Source organism: Varanus komodoensis, unplaced genomic scaffold, assembly GCF_004798865.1.
Source record: "Varanus komodoensis strain SLA01 unplaced genomic scaffold, ASM479886v1 scaffold31, whole genome shotgun sequence".
In the NCBI taxonomy this organism is placed as follows: domain Eukaryota; kingdom Metazoa; phylum Chordata; class Lepidosauria; order Squamata; family Varanidae; genus Varanus; species Varanus komodoensis.
In genome coordinates this window covers 2,017,463-2,028,818 of record NW_025335780.1, presented here as the reverse complement: position 1 = coordinate 2,028,818, position 11,356 = coordinate 2,017,463, and positions in this window count along the sequence as shown.

Here is an 11,356-nt window from a genome sequence, read left to right as displayed (position 1 = left end):
GCTTTGGGGATCTATGTCTGACTGAGCCCTTAAGATAAAGACCCTATTTGACTGAGTGGAAGACAATGAGACTAGGAAGTGCTACTTCTTTTGGGAAGGTAGAGCCGGAACAGTATCATCAATGGTATTACTTACTGCATTTTTCTTCTTTTCTTCCTACAGAAACAGAGCTGCACTTCCTTCCTTTATTTATCCCTGCAGCCACCTTTAGCTTGAGACACAGTGACCTGATGCAGCAGGACCAGCTGCAGATATGGGCAAGTTCATGCAGCTTTCTCCATTACCCTGCATGAGCTTTCTGGTTCATGTTAGGCTTAATGAATTCAGTGACTGACTCTAGCATACATTCACCTTCAAGAAATATACCAGAAAGCGACTAGCTGTGAAAGCAACGCGTTTCATGATCTCATTATACTCTTTAGATGGTCTCATGATAGTGTTTGTGCCTTCTGGAGATGGAACTCACTTTGTATGTAGGTATCATTTTTCTTGTGCCTGCCTCCAGGATCCCCACTGCAGAAAGAATCTCTAGCTGCTGACTCTCTTCAGGCATTACGGTGCATGTGTCTTAGTGACTGTGACATAAATCGATATCTGAAATGATCGTGCAGGCTCCATTCTTCTAAGATTTTCTGACCTTGCTTCCAGAAGAGGAGAGAGGCCATCCCTGCTTTGCTTTTCTGCAGAACTTATTAATTTCACTCTTTGGGAGCCATAAACAGGGAAGCTGTTTTGCTTTCCTTGGTGAAAAATGATCGTGCCCTTCTGTACCCATATAAAGGTATTTCTGCTTCCTGGTTCCTTTCCTTGTTTCCAGCAAGTGGATGGACTCATTATTTTAAGAAAATAGAGTAGGAAGAGGAGCTGTTATTCCCATGCCAAACCCCCTGCTGTGTCAAAGGTTTGAGGCTCCTCATAGGAAGTTTTCCTTGGAAGTCACCTTCCTTTTTGATCTGTAGCACCAAGTGGAAAACTGGTGTCATCCAGATGTTTGGATCACTGTTGTTTTGTGCTGTTGATTGTCTCTGACATATGACCACTCTATGAATGAGACTCCTCCAAAATGTGCAACTCTTGACATCCCTGCTCAGCTCTTGCAAATTCAAGACTTTGGCATTCTTTACGGAGTGAAGCCATCTCATAATTGGTCTTCATTTTCTTTTACTGCTTTCAACTTTCTCTAGCATGGTTCTCTTTTCCAGGGAGATTTGCCTTGTCATGATGCTTGGATTGCGGCTACCATAATTCCTATTCATTGGCCATGCAGGCTTGGGCTTCCAGGAGTTGGAGTCTGAAGCATCTGAAGGCCAAGAAATATTTTGTATGGGTAGCACTACCTAGGAGCCCATTTTTAATTGTGAAGAATTACTGGGATATGCTGTCTCCTAGTAAGTGTCCAGCAAGTTGTACATGATATCACTGGACACTCCCAGGTGAGTGCAAATGGCAGAAACAAGCTTTTGCTCACCTTCAGCTCATTCCATCAACCAAAATAAGCAACCACCAAATCGGGAAAGTCTTGAAGGGGAACAAGGGGAGAACACAACATACTTCATGCATGTACTGGGCAGCTACCTATACATTTGTTATCAAAATAATGTTTATAAACTGCCGCTGTTAAAAGTTCCAGGCTCCTGACAGTCCTTTCAGATGTAATACACTCAATTAAGATCTAATTTATTTGTGCACGAATCACCACCCTCCCATGTTCAAATGGAGTTTTCCATCTTAATGCTTCACTCAATAAAATGTAAGGATGCAAGTCAATGCATCACAGGCATGCATTACTTCAGAATAACTCTGCTTTGATTCTAATCTTGATGAATTCTGAAATATGAAGAGAAGCAACCTATTTGAACCTTAGCACAAATCATACAACCTTGCTTGTCAGTGTGTCAGTTGGGGGAATAGCTGAGGAGGGTGCATATTCACATGAAGGTCAGCACCATTACTTTGCTAATGTAGACATCAGATAGATAACTCCAAGATGGCAGCCTGTTCTATAGAAAGAGAAGAGAAAAAATGCCACACTATTAGAACACAGTACTACTGAGTTTCCATAGTCCAGAGATCTCCTGTTCACAACTTGACAAGGAGACACGTGCAATAGCATTGCAACACACACACACATTTCTGTATGTATGCTCAAGGTGATGCATGAAGCAATTTTTGGAAAAAAGAACTTGACAATTATAAATGTGAGCTGCAGCGTTAATGCTTGCACAGAAGCTCCATCTATAGGAAAAAGCTGCTGCCTGAAGCTCACTCAGTTATTTATTTATTTATTGCCTCCAGGCCAGCAAAATAGGAAGTGTGATGGATCATCCTAGAAAGAACAAATAATGGACAACATTGTTGATGATAATGTATGTACTCTCAAATATTGAATATTTAATTGTTATTCATTGCTAGGCTCTGTAGTTTGTGATGTTCCAAAGCTAGCTATTTGTGTAGGGATTTTCAGTTCTTCTATATTATTGCTGCTGTAGAAGCAAGACGCTTAAGAGGTCTCCTGAAGCTCTGTGCTGAATTTTTCAAGCTACTTATATCTGACCATTGGCAGGGAAGATGAGGAAAAAAGAATGGCACCCAAAAACTGTGGGAGGGAGTGAAATGTTGAAGACATTTCTCAGCATGTAGGGTTTTGATGCTGACCTGACTATACGAAGGTGGGTGAAGATGCTTCTGCTGTGTGCATTGCATAGTTTACCGTGTTTATCCTGTTCTGCCCTTGAAAGCACTCCAACTTTTTGAGCCTTTTGAAAAGCTCCTTTGAGAATTTCAGCAGGATTTTTCTCCTCGGAGCTTTCCAGTGGGGTTACTTGCTGCATACCTGAAAGCTGATTGAGGAGTCCTACTCCTCCTTCTCCCGCTTCCTGTTAAAAGCTTTTTTTAACGAAACCAAACAAAAATGTCTTGATCAGAAGTAAAATTATTATGAAATTAAAAAGCACCCCCCTACTCCAACATCCTTCCAGTAAGATAAGCACTGAAGGTCTTCATGAGAAATTTCTCCACAATTCTATTATCCTTGGAAAAGAGGACTAAAAAAAATAATACTCCTGCATTTCCCTTGCAGTGGGCATTGCCACATGCCAAGGCAGTCTTCTAAGGACATTTGTGGCCACACTGCAATGTCTCGGTATTGAGTTTGTTTCTTCCTGTTCCTTGTAGACATCAAAGCTGGAAAGATGATCAGGCCCATGCTGGACCACCACATAAGGCTGGTGAGCCATGTTTAGGTCCATGGACATGGGTTCTGCAGGCCTCCGGTGTGGAGGGCTTCTGAGCCTGATGTATTTTATGAATTTGTTGATTGACTGATATTTAAGACTCTTCTATACCATCATCTATTCTGGAGAACAGTTCTAATGCACAGGTAGACCTCAATGGTTGTATGAATTGCTGGGAGCTGGAATGCTGAAACCTTTGGTCATCCTAACAATCTATGTTGTGAATAAAGCAAGCTTTGTTGTAGTTTTTTAAGGTCAGATGGGTCACTTTTGCCGAGCAGCGTCTTCTGATTACAAGGGCATCAAGCCGCGGTGGACTGCTGATAAGAAAGACATCTCTTCTGCCTATGTGTGGGCGAATATGCACAGATTTAAAATAGATGCACATTTGTGGCCACCACATCCCTCCCCAATCTCGCCTAATTGCCACACAAAATGAGGTGATCCACCATAATGAATAATCATAATGAAGTAGCCACGAAGAACGCTCTCCCTTCCGTTCCCGGTGCTGTTATCGGTGTCACTGCCATCTCTCTGCGCATTTTGCATATTATTGCAGCTGTCAGAGAAATAAGTGAAATCTATCCAGCAACATCTGGCTCTTCTAGAAAAAAATGAATAATTTCAACAGCTTTCCCCAGCTCCGTCGGTCCCATTCTAATTATGATGTAACAGGGGACATTAGCATTTGGTGGACTTGGTGATTAACCTCGGGCAGCTGAAAAAGTAGCCTAGAGAGATGAGCACAGCATTTGGATCAGCTCAATCAATTATGGAAGCTTTCCCCCAACACACACACATCCATACCAGACAAGGCACTTAAATTACAGCAATGACCTTGCGATTGGTAACCATAAGTTACGCTTGAACTCATTTAGAGGGTCATATATTTTGTAGCACATTTTGATAGTTTAAATGCTGATTTCTGAATTCATTTAGAATTAATGCCATGTTTTGCTAGCAGAGATGTTGCTAGAGCTGAGCCAAATCTTTTCGGGATTCCTTTTCTTTTTGTCCTTTCCCCTGCCTTTTCCCTTTCTTCTTTCCTTTTCCTTTTTCCTTTTCTCCCCCTGTTCCCATGGGGACTCAAGTTTTTAACGAGGTAGAATATTGTGTTGAATCGGCAAGCAAGGGGAGAAACCAAAGCTATTTGAATAGGCAATTTCCACTCTTTTGCAGCCCGCAAGACTCTTCTAAAAGGAAGCCCATCAAAAGTTGCCTAATTTCAGAAAGACTGGAGTCCCCAAACCTGTCAAAAAGAAAAAGAAAACAAAGCTTCTTAAGTCAACACAGATCCTGCCTACTATCTAGTTCTTGATGGTTCAGTTTATTTCTGGCCTGTGTAAGTTTAAGATGTGCTTATGCATGAATCCATTCCTTCTCCTTTCCACATGAATCTTCAATTTTGGTTTTAAAACGACTTCACAAAATGCATATTTTAAATTCATTCTTTCACACCAAAGACACCATTCTAGTGTATTTTATTTCAACATATGCATTTCTAAATGTGTTTTATTCTAAATTATACATATTTGCACACAGTACACTATATGTGTGCGCGCATGTGTGTGCCTGGGCATGTATGAGAGAGAGCAATTCATTCACAAAGAAGTAAACATTACTCTACACTCAAGGCTGGGGATTCACATGGAGATAATCTGCTACCCTTTTCTCCCAACCTTTCCTTAAGAAGGTCTAAACAGTCTTTCCTCATGACAGCCCTGTGGTCTGAATCATGATGAAAGCTGAGCTCCTTCCAGGCATCTCATCTTCTATTTATTTATTTATTTATTCAATGTATATCCTGCCTTTTTCCTCAAAGGGCTCAAGGCAGCTTACATCATTCTCCTCCTCCATCTTATCCCCACAACAACAACCCTGTGAGGTAGGTTGGGCTGAGAGTCTGTGACTGGCCCAAAGTCACCCAGTTGGCTCCATGGCTGAGCAGGGACTAGAACCCGGATCATCTGAGTCCCAGATCCATGCTCTTAACCACTGCACCACACTGGCTACTCTTACAGAGCAGGAAAATGGGACCATGTCCCACCCCTAACCCTAAATCCTCCAGGTCTCCAAAATCTCTTTACCGCTACTACCTCTTAAAGATTCAATGTGATACCTGCAGAGAAGAAACCCACCTAGAGTCTATAGACTTTCCCTGTGTACAAGGTTCCATATTTGGGGTGGGGGATTCACTCAGTGGGACCATGAGCAGTTATAAAAGGGCTGATGGGCATACTGCCCCTTATTTGACTTTCATTTGCATGGGGAGAATTCCTCAGGAGGGATGTTGGACCCAAGTCAACCGGTGAACTTCCATGGTTTCCATGGACTTGAACTGGATTGTCACTGCCTTCATCAAACAGTCGAACCACGACACCAGCTATCCAGTACTTTTACACAATTTAGTCACGTGAATCCCAGTCTGTGTTATGAAGAGGCATGATTGAGACTTCCTCCATGAGAATTAGGTCAATATATTCCAAGACCAGAAAAGATGCCTATTTTCAAATGGAATAAAACAGCCTCTGAACTTCACTCAGAAGTAAATTAGAGTCCAATCTTGTGGACCCTGAAGGCAAAAGATCTCTGAGGATGTTGAGGAAAGTTAGAGATACACACGGTGCTCCTGAGTAATTCTGCTAATTTTGTGAGAACTGCTTTAACCGCCTACAGTGAAATATGAGGTGAATCTGGATGGAACCTCTGTAAAGTTTCAAGGGAAGGGAAGAGAGTGTTAGCATAATTCACATTTCTTGGGGAGAAAGGCATATATCCTTAAGTGGTAAGAAAAACTTTGGATAGTCCAGAGGCCGCATACTCTCAGGAAAACATCAATTCCCACATTTTCTTGGTGGAAAGGCAAATATAAATCAAAGGAATGCTTCATTTTTAAAATTATTTTTACTGATGCTCCCTGAAACCAAATTACCTTGAATATTTTAGCGGGCACTACTGCCAAAATATTTTAACACAAATAAAAACAATTCTCTACATACCTGCCTGGGGCTTCCATATGCAAATTGCCAACTGGATGCAGAAGTGCCTAGAAGTCATTTCACAGAAGTAAACAAATCCAGCACAATCCTGTTCATGACCGTTCAGATGTAAATCTCACAGTATTCAATGGGATGTAATTCCTGATACATGCATACAACATTGCAGCCCAATCAGCACAACACATGTCAAAGGTAATCTTCTTTGGGGTCACTTAAACGCATAACCCTGTGTCTCATGGCATAGTTTATGACCAAATTGCATATGATGCTTTACATTTATTTATTTATTTATGTCTATGGCACAGCAGAATGCAGCATCATTGCATAAAAACTCACAAACCGATATATCATGTGTGTAAAATACAAAACAGTATGACAATACATTAACTTAAAAACACGCAATATGAAGAATGGTAAGATTGCAAATACAATTGTGTATGAGTAGTTACTAGAGTGGTTAGAACTATGGCCAGATATCTAGATTATTTATCCATTGGAGAACAGTACCCACGAGAAGTTGTAACTCTTTCAGGCTACCAGAAAACCTTCTGCATGATATTCTATCATGGATTGCTGTGTCTCCTAGGTTTTGGGTTGTTGAGGTTGCATTGTGTGGGGTCTTTGGAAGAGGTTATTGTTGGGGTTATATTTTTACATTTAAATATTGTCTTTAGTTTATACATCTATTGTTATTGTATTGTGCTTTTATTAACCAGTTCAGAGAGCCTTTTGGCTGATGAACAGTATAAAAATATTCTGAATGAATGAATGAATGAATGAACGAACGAACGAACGAACCAAAATGCCCAGAGCCAGTGATGGCTCACTTCTTTCCAAACAGCTGATTGTCACCATCAGAAATGACCTTACTAGGTTTATATAATATAAAGGTCAATTAAATAAGTTCTATAACAGCCATTACAATGATATAATGGTGCATCCTTTGTTAAAATAGTCTAGTAATATAATGGTGCATCCTTTGTTAAAATGGTCTAGTGTTCTAGGGGGAAGCTTCAATGTACTCAGTGCATTGGACAGGAATGGCTATGGGTTTGACATCAAGCCCCCTTTATATCAGCATGTGAGTTGGGGTTGAGAAGTTTCTGCCACTATAAACAATGGAACTGAATGTCCTGGTTTAAGTTAATGCATGGGAAGCCATTGTGAAGCCATCAGTCAGTCAGTCAGTCAGTCAAATTTATTGCATATAACTATAGCGAGGGAGGGAGGGAAGAGAAGAGGTTGAACAAGCCAATTAAATCAATTCATCATGTGCAAAGCTTACAGAAACAGTTTTCAGGACCTTTGTTCTGATATTTTTAGCCATCATAGGTGGAGATGGGATACTCTATTAGCTATATAAAATCCATAATTGCTAGGATTGTTACATTTGTGCAGCCAAAGTCCTATCAGGCAACCCTCTGAACAAAATCAGTGTTTCCTGAGACCAGCATTCAATTCACAGAAGAATATGTAGTGGATAATACCTTCTATTTGTGGATCCCCACATATGCAAAGATGATAAAACACAAGAGCATTTGCATAGATCAGATCCACATATGAAGAAGGTGTAATCTGGAAGTTGTTGAAGTATCTCATGATTGCAGGGGGAACCCTACTCTTCTTAAGGAGCAGTCTCGTTTGCCATGAAAGTATGCAATTGAGAAAAGGAGGAGGGGGGATTTCTTTTCACACTTCCTTGGAACTGGCCTATTTCTGAAAATAGCATGGTTTAAACATATCTTAGTTGAGAAAGAAACAGCTAAAGTTGATGGACAACCCTTTTATAATTACAGTTTTCTAGAGATGTTGGTTTTGTGACTATAGATTTTTTTTCTTTTTCTGTACATAATATATAGGATGGAAACTCTTTTTGCTTCCGTTCCATGTACCCAGTCTTGTGCCCTTTGGATATACAGAGCAGAATGACACAAATGTTTGTCTTAGGAAAGAGCTGAAACTTGGTTTATTGTCACATGCTCTTATGGGAAATACTTTTGTCCATGCTCTATTGAAATGAATGGGAATTATATTTATATCACGCCTGCATCTTGAAGTACCAGGAGAGTTTACAATTTCTTTAAAGATCCTATTACAGCCGCAACAAATGGTAACCAAATCTGCAGAAGCTATGCTTTAAGGAAAGGGACCCATGTCACCTGGCTTCGGGATCCCATTTAAACTACATGAACAGGCAGATTTTGACCGGCACTGAAAAGAATATTGTGTCGGCACCAGTCTCCCTTCTGCATTGAGGGCACTGCCCAGCTGAGGTGCCCGAGAGAGGATGCTCCCCCTCTTGTCACCATGTGATATACCATGCCCGATTATGAACATTGGCAGGCTGACGGAGAGAGAGATACTCCTTTGGAGTTGTGCATGAGCAGAGAAAGCTGCCGTGCCATGAACATTGCCTCCGGTTTTGATGCACTTGAAACATAGCATCTCACTGAATGGGGTTTCTTCAGGCACCATGTGAACATAGTGGCTGGTTCGGACAGCACCATGAGCTGTGGCGGTTTTTACCATCGTTGGTCTGTTGCATTGTCTGAACCCAGTAATGGTATTTCAGCATGGTAAGTTTGGTCTTTAGAATCCATGATTAAAAAAACACTGGCCTTTCTATGGTTTCTCCCTACTGCCATGGCTTATTCTGTTGTCTGAACCCAGGAAAGAAGCTTCCACAGTTCCCTGGAAATAACAGTAATTACAGGAGCTGCTCCAGACATCTATCCGCTGGACCGATGAGGAAGAAACAAGTGACCTAGGCAGCAAGAGGCTCACCTTGGGATTGGATTTTGGGTATCGTGAGTGATGGGAAACATGCCAACAGTGGGGGGATTGAGCAGGAAATATGGAAGCCATGAGAAAGCAGAAACCACGTAGTGGAATGTCAGGTAGATCATGGTAAAAACTGAAATCCATGGTAGCCATGCAGGGTCACTTGTGTTGGAAATGCAAGCAGGGCAGAAAACTTTTCGAATGTAATAGGAATGAGCCAATGGAAGTCAAGCGGTTTTAGTCCCATCCATTGGAAATAGTGGAAGGGATGTGTGTGCTTAGGACTACATACAGATATACATACATTGAACATAACATGGTGGAATTGGCTTCCATGGAAATATACACAAGGTCAGGATCCCGTTCCCACTGAAAGCAATATCAGCCATGAGATATACAGTGCAGTCCTCTGAACAGCTACTGTTAAGGAGTTGTTGGTGGGTTTGATAGGTTTACTGAAGGGAAAGTGCACATCCTTAGATGTGCATAAATTTGACTGGATTGTGACCAGAGTAGCTAACATTTAAGTCCCAGCTTACAATTGACATAATAAAAAATATTGTTTATATTTTAAAGAAATAGACACCAGTGTCAACAGTGCACTTATTAAAATGAACTTTGCTATGTATAATTTAGCAAGAGTTCCCTCTTAATAAAACAATGGCCTTTCATAAAATGCTTGAATAATGCTTCCAATAACGCACAAAGAAATTCTCACCCAGCCAAATGAAATAGGGTATTTATTGCTACCCTCACATTGGAGCTCTCCATTCCTACCCTGGAAATATATTGGGGCGAATATAATCAGATGGGCAGCATAAAACTGGAGGTGCGCACGCAATCTGTTCGTAAGAAAGATGCTGGAACCTGCACATCAACTATAGTCAAACGTTTTGAGTGGGATTGCAAGGGTATTAGGGCGATTTACCTTCAGAAAGAGTAGTAGCTCCACAGACTATGCAACTAAAGCTGCAGAGCAGCATGGCTCGCATAGCAGCCTGAACTGACCCACTGAGCCGTATGGCAGAGTGGTCGCTGCAGGGCAGCCAGCTTGTCCACATCCACCCTCACAATCACAAAAACTATTTACGTGCCATAAGGAGTATGCAAGGCAGACAAGTGCTAGCCCTTTTTGCTTGGCACGCTTACCTGAAAAATTAGATGCATGCATTTGTAAGGCATTATCTGGAGTTGTGCATTGCATGCATATTAGTGCCTGTAGTCACACATCTGGTTCCCCATTCAGAAGCACCAATAGCAGTAAATCAGTAGTGTGCACAATGCAGGCAGAGCTGGCTTAATTGTGTATCCAGTTTCTCCATTCAAAAGCACATACAGCAGCATAAATTAATGCAGATCTGAATCATTTTTGCACTGGATGCGTAATTAGCTTAATTGAACAACAGCTTGCACAATTAACCTGCTGCTCTTTTTTATTATTATTAATGTGACAATAATCTTTGCAACCTTGCAATAATCTTTGCCTCTTTAGGAAAGTTAACTGCAGCACCCCTCTGCACAGCCCTTTGTTCCTGCAGTTCAGGGAGGTTCTCTGTTCAGCCACTGCGTTCCAGCCACGGGGTCTCCACCTGGTTAGAAATGCCACAGATGTGTTTTGCAACAGCCACTGTATGGAAAACAACTGTGCAATTCCTCCCAGAGTGTTGTGTGGTTAACTTTCAAGTAAATATTTATTCAAACAATCTGAACAAGGCAATCTTGCTGTGAGATTTGTTTTTCTGCCAATGCAGAAATCCCATACCCATATTCCAATATCCAGGTGCCAAATACAACATTAGCAATCACATTATGATTTGTCCAGAGAGAATTTATCCTTTCCCAGAGACTTGGATGCAATTACAGACTGAGCCAACTCCCAGTGAAGTCAATTAGCCCTTAATTAGCAACTAAACCTGTTAGCTGGGAATAATTATTATTTATTTATGGAATATCATAAAAATGCATAGCTGTTTATAGACAATTGTAGCATTCTAAGCCTATCCAGAAAAGTTTACACTGAGAATTGCATTGTCTTTGTGGTCTTTCTTTGTCACAGCTGGAATTTTCAAGGAGACTTTGCAAGGGCGCGTCCTTTTCCCAGTAGTTGTGGGCATAAGTAGCAAAACAGAACCAAATTTGAGTGCATGCAGGATGAGAGTGTGCATGTGTGCATGTGTGTGGTGCAAAATTTGTAGGAAGCAAGGCAGTTGTGCACCAAGGAGCAGGCAAACAATATTCAGGGCCCTTCGCCAAGGTATTTGTTATATGCAACATGATGCACAGGAGTGGTAATCAGGCAATGCAGAGTAGTAAATGCAGGGTCATAAGAACCAGACTGAACCC